Genomic DNA, 15,664 nt, shown 5'->3' with positions numbered 1-15,664 from the left:
AAATACTCCTCCTGCATCCTGGGACCTGGTGAAGGTGGTTGCTGCGGACAAAAAGTATAATACCGGCCCCTAGTGCAAGGGCCACTGTGAAATGAGATTAAAGTGATCTAATTTCAGGAGAGCTGAACACTGGGAGGGCACTGCTTATGCAACATTTTTTATCAAATTACTTAATGGCTGAATAAAGATATCTAAGAAAAGTTCCTAGCACAGTCATGCCTTTAATTACATGCATTTTTTGTTGATACGCATACTCAAGCTAATAAAAGGACCACTCTTTTCTACACTGCAGAAGTGTTTGAGAAACAGGTTAATATCAAAGCACTTCAAGAGTCACAGTATAAGGTATACTATGCATTCAAGTAGTATTTTAAAGAACCTGTCTCCATTATTTTGCCTTATCAAACAAATCCTTTGTCTGTGGTTTCATCTTTTTTTCTGAGAAATAATGGCAAAACATGAAGTTAATAGTGAGTTTATACATATAAAAAACAGAGGCTATTAGTTAAGCAGGAGACTTTAGCTAGTATATGCTCTGTAGGCTTCCACAGTTCTTTGCTGACTGCAAACTTGCATATATTTATAGATATTTACACTATCAACAGTGAGCAAGTAATGCTTTCAAGTTCTCAGTTGTTTAAAGATGGCAGACACTTTTTACATAAAAGTGAAATGTAAGTGAGCAAAATGTTTTTTATTCATATTTAAACAATTCATGGTGACTTTACTATTTGTATTTTTTTAATTCTCTGACTTTTAAATAGAGAAGAAAAAAGAAGGAGAAGCACAAGAATTTATAAATTTTTTTTCCAGTTAGACTTCTCAGTGCATGGATGGAAACTAAACAGTTTTTTATGTTGAAGAGCAAAATAAAAAGATGAGTTGCAGAGAGGGAAACAGAAAGAAAACAAAAGGCTGAACAGCCCTAGTAGTAAATCATCTTTGCCGTATTTCATAAAAATAGAATGAAGACTTTCATGGAGGCTGAAAAACACCCTGGACCTTTGGTGTTCATAAACTTACAAATGATTAATTGACCACATGAAAAATTAGATTAAAGCAACAATTAGGAATGTATGGTTTCAAGAGTTTTTTCCACATTAAAAATTATGTGTTGCTGGCTTTAAAAGGCTTTAAAAGGGTTTTTAATGAGACTGTTTAAGGCAACTTTAATGGTGGAAAGCTCAGCTTCAATAAGAAGATTAGAAGATGTACCAAAATATTAAATATTGTACATATAGGAACCAAATATAGCCTTTCTCAGTGCAGTCTAATTTTTAAGAACTAGGATGACTGGGATACAAAATTCATTTTTAATCAGAATCAACATCAGTATTAGAGAAAACAAAATAATCTGGTACCAGCAATAATGGGGAAGTAGGGACAATGTAAGTAAAGACTCCATCCAAGATTTTCATCAGAAGCAGCTATTTTGTCTAAATAGCTTTCCAGCAGGGTGGTAAAGTTATTTTGCTGCAATTCCAGAAGTGTGAGTTTAAATTATGCTGAAGACAATCTTCCAGTTAACCAAGGCAAGTAGGTAGCTTGTCAGTCGGGCTGAGGAGACAATTGTCACCAGCTCCTTAAGTCTCTTGTGCACTATTGACTATACAAGATGTCTTGACCATTTGAGCTTCTTGGGCAAGTTGGTAGTGCTTCAAAAAACTTGCAAACAAACCAACCCTAATCATAAATTAACCCAGGGCAGTCATATCTTTACTCCCACTGTTTTATTTAATCCTCTACCCTCTTTCCTCCATCATTCAAACAGAAATACAAGATGAATGGAGCAAAGTGCCCTAAGTTTTATGAGGTTTCTCTTAGATATAGACACTTTCTCATTTTATGTGCTGTGCCATTGGTCTCCACTCTGACTCAAAAAATGTAGGTAGCTCAAAGGAGGTATGTGAGGAGAATAAGGAAGAGGCGTTTTACAATTTGTGGTGTTTTCTTTAGTTATATGCTTTCAGCAGAAATGAAGATCTATCATAGGAGCAATCTACCTCTCTTAACACTGAAGTGTACTGCAGCATGTGGCTCAAACCATGAAGTGCTGGCTGGTTCATCTATGCAAATCACAATCTTTCTAGTCTTGTGATTTGTTAAATCAGTTGATACATATTTATACAAGGCTACAGTCACTACTTGTAGCAAAAAGGTACGTGACTCTGTCCATCCATTTTGCTTGCTATCATGATGATAGTTTATTTATTTTAACAGAGCTGCAGTGCTTATATCACAAATGGTCCTTGTTTTCTTCTACCCGAAGTGCAGTCTCATCCAATGTATTTATGCTAGTAGTTAATGGCAACTGTAACAGCAAGGAAGCCTGGAGGGCCATGACACTTCAAGAGGGAATACAGAACAGAAGATAAGTTTGCATTTGGGAAGAGGGGGGATCCAGCTTACTCTGTAATGCTGAAAATTAGAAGAAATGACCTAATAACTTGAGAATAAAAAATTCCTACTTATTATACTTCTCATACTTAAGGTGCAGGATGTACCACAGGGCCAGTATGGTTTCACAGGAGGCACAGGTTCTGTTCCAGCTATGGGTACTGAGGAATTGTTTCACCCTGGGGAAGTACTTTAGTCTATGTTTGTTTTCCTACACCCTTAAATTTGAAGCTCCGCAGGAAGGTTCTTTCCTTGTTTTTAGATGGTCATATAACACCCAATATAACCGAGCCCCACCCTGGTCTGATATGCATTTTATTTCCCAAAGCAAGAATAAATCTGGAAGTCTCTATTGTTTTCCCACAGCAGTGTCAATTTGAGTTGTATAAATCTGTGTGATACAAATGAAGTTTTGATATGGAAGCTAGGGAAAGACAGCATCATGTTTAGCATCACTTTAGCTGTCTCTGCAGTATCATCCCATTATCCCTGTGGGGACTTTACTTGCCCACCTTTGCATTTTCTTTCTTTAAAGACCTTTCCTCAGGACTCATGTAATATGTTGCATTGTTCTAATTGATGGGGGCTGACAGGATTCTTTTCAGAGCTTGTCAGTGCTCCTCTTTAATTAGCCAGAAAGACCACTGCTGAGTGACAGCAGTGTATTCTTCCCACAGGTTCCCCAACCCCAGCTACTACAGGGCACGTGAGATGGGACCTGAGGGTAGCAATCAGTTTCTGGTTTCCAGAATAACATTGTCAGATGATAACCACCATGAGGTCATGAAGCCAGTATTACAGCTGATGGAAGTTTTTTTTTAAATTAGAGACTTCCAATGCTGCAAACTTACCATCCTCTTACAGTAATTTTAGCATAACTATAATCAACATATAGAAAGAAACAACCATTAAACCTCTAGATGTTTGAAAGATTCTTTTCTTTTACATATCTGTGGTTTCCTCCTTCCTCTTTTCTTGACTTTGGGCATGCGTGTTTTTCCATATATTTAGTATTTACAACTTGCCCAAGCACTAGGGCAGATACTAGCTTAGGATTCCTGTGGCGGTGGAAGAAGTCTCGCTGACAACATTCACCACCTGCTTCTTCTGTAGACAGAGGATTTGTTTACAGCCTCACGATATGAGGTACCTGGGTCACCAAAGCTCTGTGCCTCTGCAAGGTCTGTCAAACTCGGACTTTGTACCGTTCCCTGAAAAGAATCATTCATGCTTTATTTTCTTGTCTTCTGTAAAATAATGTTAGAAGTATTTATGCATATTACAAGGAGTAAACTTTACATCATTGATGTATGGCTAAATGCCAGGGAAATCTCAAAAAACCTGTTAAGTATTCTTTTAATAAAATGCAGCTTCTACATTATGACAATACTAATGGAATTGTTTTACAATATGAGTGGAAGATGTCAGAATTAAAACTAAAAAAATCCAGAGAAGTGCAACAGAAAATGAATTGGCAGTTCTCAAGAGACCAAAATAAGGCATAAAGAATGGTGCCCTAATCTTAAATGCAGTCCTACTAAATGTGAAGTATTATCATGCTACCTATTAATCTTACTAAACTGCCTCAAAATTTAACTGTAAATATATATATATATATATAATTAAGAGAATTAAATATAACATGGACAATAAGTCTCTCAAGCATTTTTGTACAAACTACAGATGTGGTATTTGCAATACAAATATGATACATATTGAGTCACTTCAAACAGAACACAATCATAAGGGGAAAAAATAGGGGCCAATGTCAACACCTTATTATCTCAACATTATAAATGTCACCAAACTCAGCTGTTGCAAGAGTGTAATTCCTCCTTCCATGGGCATTTCTTGCAGATAATAACACAGGCTGCAACTACTGCAGAACCTCAGAAGAATTCAGACCAAGAACTCCCCCCTACTTAAGATTTTATTTAAATGTGTTCTTTAGTCCTGTTTCTCCATCATTAAAATCTGTAAGAATTTTAGCTGCCAAGTGCTTCCCAGAATTAAAATTACAGGGATTATTCTTCTTTACTCTAATTTTCATCAAAATATTATGACATTAGCGTTAAAAAAAACCAACCCACATTTCTACCTGTACAAACTGAGAAACTTCTTTTTGTCATTCTTTTTTCTGAGGGAGGAAATCTACCTCCTCTATAGGGAACTAGCTGCACTCATCCTTCCTGGCGGTCACTTCGCTGTATGTTCAGGCAAAAATGCTTTGCTTTTCCAGATTGTTCTCCTTGAGAATAATTGCTGAAACAAACCTTGTGCTTCCTCCAACTCAAACCTTTCTCGTTTTTAAGAAAGTATTCATTACTTCAGCACCACCTCTCCCTTCCAGAAATCCTGTTTGATGCTACTCTTCATTTACAACACTATGCATGATAGGACAAGTAAGAAGGTTCCTGGATACGTGAGCAAACTACTTCACTTGCCCTCTGTTAATCTCTTCCTCCTGAAACTCTTTCACCATGAAAAAACATTTTTTAAACTTTCCAACAGGGGCAAACAAATCTGATGATACAAGAATATTCCTGTTTTTCTCCTGGCACTATGATATAAATGCCATTACCATTCATCTTCAGAAGTGAAGGTACCTGGAAGGAATGTGGGAGAACATCTCTGCCACATCATGCGGCAGGTACACTGAACCTGGCAAAGCGAAGAAAGAGCTCCAGCACTGCCCACCTCACTCCTTACCAGTCAATTAATCTCTGACTTTGCGTAACTAACTGTACATTTACACAACTAACACAGCATCTCCTCTTGCTGCCAACTATGGTTAAGACCAAGCTTTAACTACTACAGTGTTAGAGCAAAGCCATGATACCACATGTCTGAGCATCGTAACTGTGGTTTATATTACTTAAGATATGGAACCATTCATTTATTAATTCCTCTTCCTCCTCCCCACCCAAGTAGGTAATATTAAACTCCATCCATAATAGAGTGAAGTTATTTTCAAAGTTGTTGCCTGTTTGCAAAAACAAAACCTAAGTAAAACTAATAAATGTTAAAAAAAAAAAACCATTGTTAATAGGATACATGAGGATTACTGTAATGATTTTACTGTTTGTTTGCAAAGGTTGAGTAAATTGCCTGTAAATTATGCAGTCTTCACAAGCTCTGAGCAGTAAAACTGTTATTACAGTTTGCACACTATGTACCTCTAATACCCAATCAGAAGTTCATTTATCAACAACCACTCTTGTATAAACAATCCACGGAGAAACCTGACTTGTTTTCACTTGTTATTGATGATCTTTCAAAACTCAGAAATTGCCTCCTCTTCAGTTTCCTACCACTGAATTCTTAAGTAATCACCTCATCAATAGTCCTCAACAAAAATAATTGTTTCCAGAGCAAAACTCTCCCCAGATTTTAGGCCCTTTAAATTGGTCCCTCTCTGTGCTTCAAAAGTGTGAATAATAAAAATATATATATAAAAAAAGCTCAGAATGTGTATATGCTTTTATGAAATCAGAAGTGGAGAAAAGTTTTTCCAGAACAGGATATGGGGCAGGGAAAATGAAACACAGGCTGCCACCTTTTAGGATATGTATATTTTTTTCTTTTGACATGAAGTTCAGTCTTCAGTTTCATTTACATAGCAGTACAGGTCATTCAAATGCTAATAAGGTACTCACATTCACAGCCAATCCCAAGTGTAGTCAACTAATGCAAAAGGTGAAGAGGAAGAGAACTTTGTATGTCTTTTAATGAGGAGTACCATAATGAGTGTACCATAGGCCAAGGAGTGGGGAGTTACATTAACTGCTTTGTTCTCATCTGTGGTCCACATCCCTTGTGTCCCTTTCCTGCACTCTCTCTTTTTCACTGTAATAGCAAGGATGCTCTGAAACCAGAGCTGAAGTAACCACTTGTAGGTCTCAGAACAACTTAGGAGCTGTGGCAAAACCTACACCATTTGGGTTTAGTTCTTTAAAAAAATTTAAACTATTTGTTACTAGGGAAAAAAGAATTTAATGCGAGAGGGGTGAGAAAGGACAGAGGTTCAGGAGAGTACCTGTATCTGGATGATCCTCTCTGCCTCTTGGTTTAACCTACTCAGGACTGCTTTGGAGACTGTTGTCAAAAATGTCCTTTTCCTGTCCCAGAACTGTTGCTGCCCAACTGCAAACTAATGGAGAGAAAGATGTGCATGCACCATTGCATCAATACTCAGTCACACACAGTTATCTGTATGACAAGCACTTCTCCCCCAAAAATGAAACTGAGAAGGCACGTAATATCTACTTGTCTGATTTGGGAAAATCAGCTGACTGCTGCTACAGGTAGCTCTCATAGCTCTTGATGTATCAACATTGTTCAGTTAGCTGAAGCAAGGCTATATGGCCTTAAATAGTTTCACATCAGCATCTTATCTTGCTTATAATTCGGAGCTGATGGTTTCAGAAAGTAAATCAAACAATTAGCTGCTTCTCTACTGAAAGTCTGTTCCATCATATATGCAATCCTGTGTAATTACAGTAATAATGTCCACACAAAGGCTACAGATACGCATCAAGGTATGTTCCAGTCAATGCTAAAACTGAAGTGCTTCTTTCCATTGACTTCAACCGGTGGATGACCGTGCCAGAGTCATGCCATCATATTATATAATATAACAATAATTATATTATTAATATCTTTTGTGCCGTTTACATGGGGCTAGCTTGTAAGATACTTGGGGCAGGGACTGTGCCTGTCTCTGTCTTTACAGAGTGCAATAAGACCTCTAAGCAGAATGTATACATTATGAGTAAATGTTAATAAGTAACCAAATGTAAATATAATAACTGTATTAATAACTAATAATACATTACATAAACAGGCTGGACCCATTGGAAGAATGCAGAAGCCACAAACATTAATGATTCTTTCAGAGTACGTTTATTACTTCACAGCCAGAATGGAACAAACTCACTTCTTGCTGGATGTCTTAAGATTTCAGTGCATAAAGAATGATTTAGTAAGGAGCTTGCCCTCAGGATTAACTCACAGCCATGTACAAAACAGACTTCTGCAATTGCTGTTTAAATGTTCTTAAAGTAACCTGAACGGTTTATTTCTAATCGATATGTCTGAGATTCAGTATGAGGTCCTCACAGAAACTTAACACCTGAAGAGTCTGGTCAGGAATATCCCAACACAAGACAACATTACAATACTTTCTGAAAATGAAGGATAATGGTCCCTAAGTGCTGTGCCCCGCTTTCTGCCTATTACCATACTTACAGTGCTGCAACTAAACTAGCAGCTTAAATCTGTATATACTTTTGGAGATGTAATTTACAAGTTCAGAAATGTCTGAAGTCTTTGAATAGAACGTTTTAACAGGAGAAAGGAACTTGTACTTTGAAATAAAACAGGTTTTCTGAAAACACTCTTTGACATAATTTTTTGGAATCTCTGCTTTTCATTTTATAGTTTTTCTGTGTTTCCTTCCTCTATTGCACGCCACCTGCAAGTAAATGGGTGAAATTGCCTGAGCTTCATCTAATCTTATACTACTAGGAGAATCAAATTCAGTCATGCTTCTGGAAGAAACAAAGTTATTTTTAGTGTAACAGTAATATATGTCATTTGTAGCGTCATTTGGCAATGATGTTTTTACTTCTATAAAAGATGTGAAAAAGCCCATGGCCAATTATTCTTTACTGAATGTATGTTATTATATTATAATGCAATACAGCAACAATATGATGTTACAGTGTAGTAAAAAGTTCTTGGCATGAATCTGTATTTGAGTTTATTGCATAACAAGCTCAATTCTGCTGACAATGACATTGATGAATGCTTTGCCATTGGTTTCACTGGAAACCTCAACATGCCTGATAGTTGACTAATAAACACAAGTACTCTCTTACACAGACCATTTCTGGTCAGTGACAGCAAAATGATTATATCATGTCTTCGGTCTATGCTACCTCTACATGTAAACAAAAACTGTTTCCAAAATGCTGGGGTTTATGTCTCACAGAATTTGAGGATGGTTTAAATAGATTTATAGAAATAGTATGGTGGTCATCTCAAAGTTATTCTGCTGAAGAATGTTGTAAATGAGCAGAGAGAATTCTTAAAAGATGGCTGAAATTCCTAGAAGTAACCAGAAAGTCAGGAAACTGCATTTAACGTGAAACTGAATAAAAAGCAAGTACAAGGGAATTACACGAAGCAGGAGAACTATGTTTAATGAAACAGATTAAAATATTCACATTTTTATAAATCATCCAAGGATTGCTCTTTACTTTATTTGTGATGAAATGAAACCTGAAACAAGGTTCTACTGCCAGAATAAACAGGGATGGACGTGGGGCACACCCGCAGCCCTCCCCCAGTGCCAGAGGTCTCTGGAGGTAATGCCAGCCCTGACATCTCTCCCACCTCCCCAACAACCTGACACAATGTTGTCTCTGGAAAAGGTCTAAGAGAGTCTTTCAGGCTACATCTGCACTAGGAAATAGCCTGGGGATTGCTCCTCTGCCCTGAGGCCATCTGCCAGAGCAGTGTTTCTGTAAGGCTAAAACTCTCATTATCAACTCTCTCATTCTCCAGCATAGAATGGCTGGACCAGGCAAAGCACCAGGAACGGTCCTTGGCCCATACGGCACTCTGAACTGCACCAGGGCAATTTTTAGGAGAACACTAATTGGTGAGGGCAAAACCATGCCAAGAAGCAAGCTAACAGATCTGTGTGCTAGCCTCGATCACTGCATAGTTTTTGTGTCCCACAGAGACAGTGAAGACATGATTCATCAAAAAAAATGCATGGCCTGGCAATTTCTCTAGGTAGGTTCCATATATTACTTAAATGAAACTTTGTGAAACTTCCATGAAACATGAAGAAATGGTATCTTGCTGGCAGCAGAGCGAGTCCCTCCCAGGAAGGAAAGAACAATCCAGGTATAATTGCAGGATGCACATTAAAATTATCAGGCACACCTCATTCTGCCTGCACAGCCAGCTGAAAAATGCAGGTTTTCCTTTGGACGTAGCCAGCTTTGTTGCAAGCAAGCTGTAAAGACAGAACTCACACTAATTTCAGTGGGACTTTTGCCTGTGTATGGGATGCAGAACAGAGCCCTCTCCTGGTGAGCACTGAAGATAATTGAGGACACCCCTGGCACCGTATTTGGCACTGTCCGCAGCACATATCTATGTGATGAAGCATTGAATGTAGCCACTCAAAATAAAATATTAGAAAAGCTCAGCTATTTGGAGGCATGGAACCTTATGATTGAGGTCAGATTTGTTTGGATTAAAAAATATATGGAAATCTAAATAACACTGAAATGATGGCATACTTGAAAACTGAAACCAAAAAATAGGTTATATAACATGCTTAAAGGCACAGTTGGCACTTCAAGTTCACAATGACTAGCCAGTTGTAACCTGCTTTTGAACCCACAGCTAAACCTTGCATGTCGAATTAGTGAAAAGGGTGGGTCACCTTCTTTTTAAACCTGAAATCTGATAACCGGGGCAAAAGAACCCCCATTCATTCTTTCTTTTTACGGCTAGAAAGCCATGAAGCACCAATAATAACCTTAAGTATACAGATCAACAAACTTTGCCTAATTAACACACTTTTGGATTTCATACTTGAACCTGAAAATAAGAGACCATATTTCAAAGCCCTGTTTTTGTAAAACAAAATTTACAACAGGTACCTAAGCTGGATGCGGCATATGGTAGGCACTTCAATAAATCATAACAATGATACATTGCCAAAATAGTGGCTGTCTGCCATTAGGTTTTCTCAGAATAACTAAGCAACAACAACAATAAAACCTTTTTGTCACTGAGATGCAATGTAAAAGTATATTTGTTTCATTTCAAAAATTATTTATAAAGATTCTAAAGCCCATATTGTTTGCAATAACATATGCAAACATGATTATCTGGAATCATACTACTTATGGCTGTCATCTCATTAGATTTCACAAGGTAAGTAGGTTGGGTCTATAGTATTTGCATGGAAGAACTCCAAGGAAATTCCAAGTTACTGTATGAACTAGTATTTGTGCAGGGCAACATTCTTCTGCTGACTCAGTATTGAACCAGCATAAAGTATATGATCACAAGTGCTCTCTTTACATAAGAGGTAAACCCAAGGATACCGAGCACTTGCGGTCATGGTAGTTTTTGCATGTGTAGGAGTGCCTGGCCAAATACCAATCTAGATAATTGCATCCTGCCTACTTACATTCCCCTGTTGCTTTAAATGGATAAGGTATTATTCTTCTATTCTTGTGTAAAAGTGGATCCTACAGCCTTTCCTTGGGCTCCGTTAAGACTATTTCTAGCATGACCTTCTCCGTGCAGGGCTCTATATGGTCACACAAGAGTCATTTATATGACTCAGTATATTGTAGTAGATTTTGGATTTGCCGCCTTCTGAAATCACTTCCACTGAGCTCACTGGAATTTACTTCAGCCCAAAGGCACTGATTTAACCAAAATCATCATTTAATTCCTACCTGTGAAAGTCATATTTACAATAAATCACTGTGAAAAATTAGTGTTTGGTTATGAGATCAGTTTCTCTAGCACTTCCTTTGGTACACATGACTCGGGCCAAATGCTCATTAGTTTTGTGCATGACCCTGCCCACTCTCACCGAAATCAATAGCAAAATAGCAACGTGGTTCAATGACAGCAAGGCCAGGCATGTTAACGGGAGACTTGCCTTGGGTCCGCACCGTGCAACTGCAGGGCAATTCTCCCATCCCTCCTCAGTCTGAAACATGTTACATCGAACAAAGATCATACCTAATCTTTTCAAGTCAGCTGTATCTTACATTTTAAGAGAGGGTGCAACAGACGGTTAAGAGCTTGCTTTAAAGTGATATGTCTATTAAAACAACCCATGTTATTAGGGGACTGTTCCCCGTAACAGGAATTTGCTTCACTGAAGTAAAGTGGAAGGAAACCAGACTTCAGAAAACCTTCATTATCGTGTTCGAGCACCTCACGTTAGACGGCTGCCGCCCACAAAAGTCCCCTCGAAAGGAAGGAGCTGTTAGCACGTTTCCCTACAGAAGGAGCCCGTTAGCAAGATGGGTGCTGGCATTAGTCCCGACTGTTACTCTGTGGCAGGGTTGTCAATCGCAATTATTTCCTGCAAATCTGAGTTTTCCCCCCTGCCAGTTACTCTCTAAACTCTCAGTTTCAAAATTCACTTCATATTTCTGGCTTGTCCTACACTATGTCAATTTGAAGGCTGGCTTTTGGGGGCTTTTTTAGTTTAAATGTTTTTCTAGCTGTATTTGTGTAGGTCAAAAGAGTTTTCCAAGGCTGTTCTCTTTGTAAGTGGCGACTCTCCCAAGACAGCAAATACAGGGTTTTTATAGACTTGTTTTCATGAAGATTTAGTCATCTTCAGTCTGAAATTATTTAGGAGAAAGAGACCATGTTAGTACAATGCATTGAATGCAAATCATGAAATTCAAAGGCACGTGGCTTGAGTAAAGTTATGCCTTAAATAGCATCACCGGATGCAAAGTAAGCAAATAGAAGGCAGGTAGGAAATAATCTTCACAAATTTGTACTTTTTTTCCTCATCTCATGTGACTTGCCGACCTCAAAAGCTTCTGCCGTTCAGTAGTTCTGAAAATCAAGACTTTTCTCTCACATCTCTCTCCAGCTATAGGGGCCAACTTTTGCCTCCTCTCTTGAATCTTTGACTCGCACCCTTTGGAGAGTGAAGTTACCTGATAGAAGGAGGGTGATGCAGCAGTTGCACAAGAGCCACCCAATCCACTCAGTGAAATAATACTGACGAGGTAACACAAGGTGAAGGATAAGAGTATAAAATGTGACTAGGCCATGAGGGATTTTCTTCTGCTTCTCGACACTAGGTAGCAAAGAGGACCAAAGACAGCTGCTGAATTTCCAGCAGAAAAGAGCGTTCAGTTTCAAAGCGGGAAAGGACTTTGTCTCCATCCTGACGGACCAGCTTGAGAGGAAGGAGACAAATGCATCCTATAAACGGGTACAACAACAGGTCCTGTCGTGTAGTGCTTGATCAGTCCTCACGTACGCACAACCTTCCCAAAAAGCCAGGACTGCTTTACAGTGTCGTAGAGGAAACAAAAGGAAAAAGTGAAGCGCCGACTTTGGTACCTACACTCGAGCTAGTCAGCCGCGGGCTGACTTGTGACCCACGCCCTTCGGGGCCCTCTCCCTCTTCGCTCCCATCACTGCCGGCTGTAGCTGCCGGGGAGCAGTGGAGGTGAAGGGTCCAGGCCTGGGGCTGCCGGCCGGCGGGCAGGGACACCCGGGCGGTGCGCGACGGCCGGGCAGGCCGGGGGCGGCGGGCAGCCGCGGGCCCTGCCCGCCGCGGTGTGCCGGGGCCCGGCAGCGCAGGCGTGCTGAGCGGGGCGGCCCGGGCGGCGGCGGGGGCAGCCCGGCCGCCGCGCCGAGCAGGGGCCGGCACAGGGCGCAGCCCCGGCGGCACTGCCCGGCACAAGTGCAGAGCCGAGCCGCGGGGCTGCGCCGGCTCCTGCGCTCCTCGCCCCTTACCTCCCGCTCCCGGGACGGCCTTTTTGGGCGGGAGGGGGCTACCTCGTCTTAGCAAAGTCCCGTCCCTCGCCAGGGAAACTTTCTACGTGCCTGTGCCTGAGAGGCAACTAGTTGCTGAAGTGCGAGGAGTGCTTGGCTTCTCCCGTACCAGCCTCCTCCTCCATCTACCCCCCCCCCCCCGCCCCAAGTCTGCCCTCCCGTTTTGCTCCGCGTTGTGTGTGGAGAAAGGGGGGGGGACTTGTAGAGGGGATGTCCTGTTTTTGCCAGAGGAACAGTGCAAAAGGGGAACCTCGGCTCGGAGAAGGGACGAAAATAAATAAATAAGGAGCAGCCCTAAAATAAAGGTAGCGGCATAGCCCGGCAGCGAGAAGGTGAGTGTCTCCCTGACTTCCCCGTCCCCGAGTCTCCTTCCCTCCCTCCCCTGCTGCTCAGAGGTGGAGGAAACCGGTTCCCTGTCGCATGTGCACGTGTCCGTGGAGATGGGTGTGTGCCTGTGATTGTGTTTGGGGTTTATTTAGCATTGTTTTCGGTTTGGTCCAATGACAAAAAAAAAAAAAAAAGTTGCCGTAAAAGAACGTGATGGGAAGGAGCAGCGGAGCCGTCCGTCGCGGGGCAGAGACGGGCTTTCGCCCCCGGCCCCACGCGAGTTTAGTTGCAAAAAAAACTGGTCTCCGGTGCGGACGGGCTGACTCTCTGCCTCTCTCCAGGTGACAGTCCCTACCGTTTTGCCCTCACCCCGGCTGTTACGGTGGCTGCCGGGGTAAGCCCCGGGACAGGCACAAGCCGTGCCGGCTGCCACCGCATTGTTCCCCGATTGCGCCTCCCGCCCGCCCCCGGAGCGGCGGCAATGGGGGGCCCAGGCTGCGCCCCGCCAGCGCACGGGGGATGCCGGCCCGCCTGGCCGCGCCGGCAGGCAGGCAGGCAGGCAGGCAGGCAGGCAGGCAGGGCTTTGCGGGCCGCCGGCTCGCCCGGCCGCCAGACCGCGCCTGTGAGGGCCGGGGCCGGAGCCGGAGCCGGGGCCGGGGCCGGCGGCGGCTCGACCGGAGGCTGGAAGAAAACAAGTTTTCTGGCGGCGGGGAGAGCGGCATGAAAACAGGCAGAGATGGTAGCGAGCCCCCTCCCGAAACACCCGTTTCTGCCAGCGAGGCTAGGGTTTGGGCAGCGCGGGGGGTAAGGCACCTCGGCCGGGACCCGCAGGCACAGGCGGCAGCGGAGGTCGGCTCCGCCGGCCGCCCTCGGGCCCCGCTCTGCCCCAGCCGCCGGCAGCGGCCGGGGGTCTCCCCCGCCTTCCCCCCTCCGGGCGGAGCGCCGCGGGCGTGCCGGGGCCGGGGTGCCGGCGGCCGGGGCAGGCTGCCTCCCGGCCGGCAGCCGCTGCAGGGGCTCCTGCTGCCGCTTTTCCCGGCGTCCGAGGGGAGCGGGGACAGAGCTGCCCCTTGTTTTTGTTCCTCGGCGTTTCCTCTCCCTGAGGGATCCCTCCTGCCCTTCCCCTCCCCCGCCCCGGCTTGTTTTTCTTGCGGTTTAAAGACAAAACGGTGCGTTTCGGGTTGTCCCCCCTCGCCCCCGCTCCCGCCGCGGCTCCCCGCTGCGCCGGGGGCCGGAGGCGCAGGAAAGCCCCGGCGCGGGGGTCCCGCCGCCCTCTCCGCCGGCGGTGCGGGGTCTTGTGTTTTGGTTTGAAAGCGTTTCCACGTGGGGAAGCCGCTGTGTGTGTGTGTGTGTGTGTGTGTGTGTACTTGATCCGTGACGAGGTAACAGGATTCTCCGTGTTCAAACCCAGTGGGCTGTTGGCCATTAATTTGCCTCCCCGGCTGTCATTACAGACACCTCCAAAATCAGATACCCGCGGAAAACCGCCGGCGGGGTTTCACAGGGCCCCGGCGGCCGTCCTCCCCGAGCCGCGGGGGCTCCGCGCCGTGCCCGGGCGGCGGGGGGGGGTGCCCCGGGGCCGCCGCCCGGCACCCACCCGCGGGGGAGCGGCCCCGCGGCGCTTCCCAGCGAGCGGCCGGAGCGGGATCCCGGGGCAGCGCCGCTGCCAATCAGTAATTGGCATCTAAAGTTTCATTTACATTTATGAAACTGCCGCTAAGAGCCAAGCTGGTCCGGTGCTGCCTTCCCGTTATCCCGCGGGCAGGATTTAAAGCGGGGCAGGCGGAGGTGTGCGTTTCTCTCGCGAGTGGCGATGTGAAATAGCTGGTATTGCCCCAAATCCTGGGAGGCACGCCGCGCCAGACACGGGAGCGCCTTGGCCGATTCGAGTTTAAGCATGAAGTCATGCTAGAACAGTAAGAAACCAGTATTTTCAGTTTTCCGGGGTTTGTTTTACGTGTTTCACTTGCGGAGAGGAGAAAGTGTATCCGAGACAAACTAATCAACAGTTTAGGTTGAGAGTGAAGTATCCAAAACAAGCATCTTTTCTGTATGGTAAATATTTTTTTTCGGTCTGACCTCAGTGTTTATTTGTTATTTGAAGAGTGTACTTTGCATTAGAGCTCAGGTTATATCATTGTTTCATTTCCTTAACGCTCAAAAGAGAAGTTTCGTAAAATTACCGTGGGTTTGACTTTTTCTCCTAGTATTTCTGAAAATGCTGCCGAATAACAAATGTTTGCATACCTACAATATGTATCGTACTGTGAGTAAAGTGGAAATACAGATTGACATTTCTGTCCCTTCCCCGTCATTCTTCCTGTGTGTTTGGTATCTAACATTAGCTGGGCTATGTCCGAAACAGCTC

General features: G+C 43.5%; 1 protein-coding gene across 7 annotated transcripts in view; it reads left to right on the top strand.

The window, feature by feature from the left end:
• The first annotated feature begins 13,150 nt into the window (after nucleotides 1-13,150).
• The window catches only part of EYA4 (EYA transcriptional coactivator and phosphatase 4), a 155,281-nt gene continuing 152,767 nt past the window's right edge, over nucleotides 13,151-15,664 (top strand). For all 7 annotated transcript variants that reach the window (XM_009460742.2, XM_087774563.1, XM_087774560.1 and 4 more), the window contains exon 1: nucleotides 13,151-13,304. The gene's annotated coding sequence lies outside the window, so the exon portion shown is untranslated. The remainder of the gene's footprint in view (nucleotides 13,305-15,664) is intronic.

Source organism: Nipponia nippon, unplaced genomic scaffold (genome assembly GCF_047370975.1).
Source record: "Nipponia nippon isolate SJK-2023a ecotype South Korea unplaced genomic scaffold, ASM4737097v1 scaffold_4, whole genome shotgun sequence".
Lineage (NCBI taxonomy): Eukaryota > Metazoa > Chordata > Aves > Pelecaniformes > Threskiornithidae > Nipponia > Nipponia nippon.
Note: the sequence above shows the minus strand (reverse complement) of the source record. Positions and strands in the feature narration are given on the sequence as shown.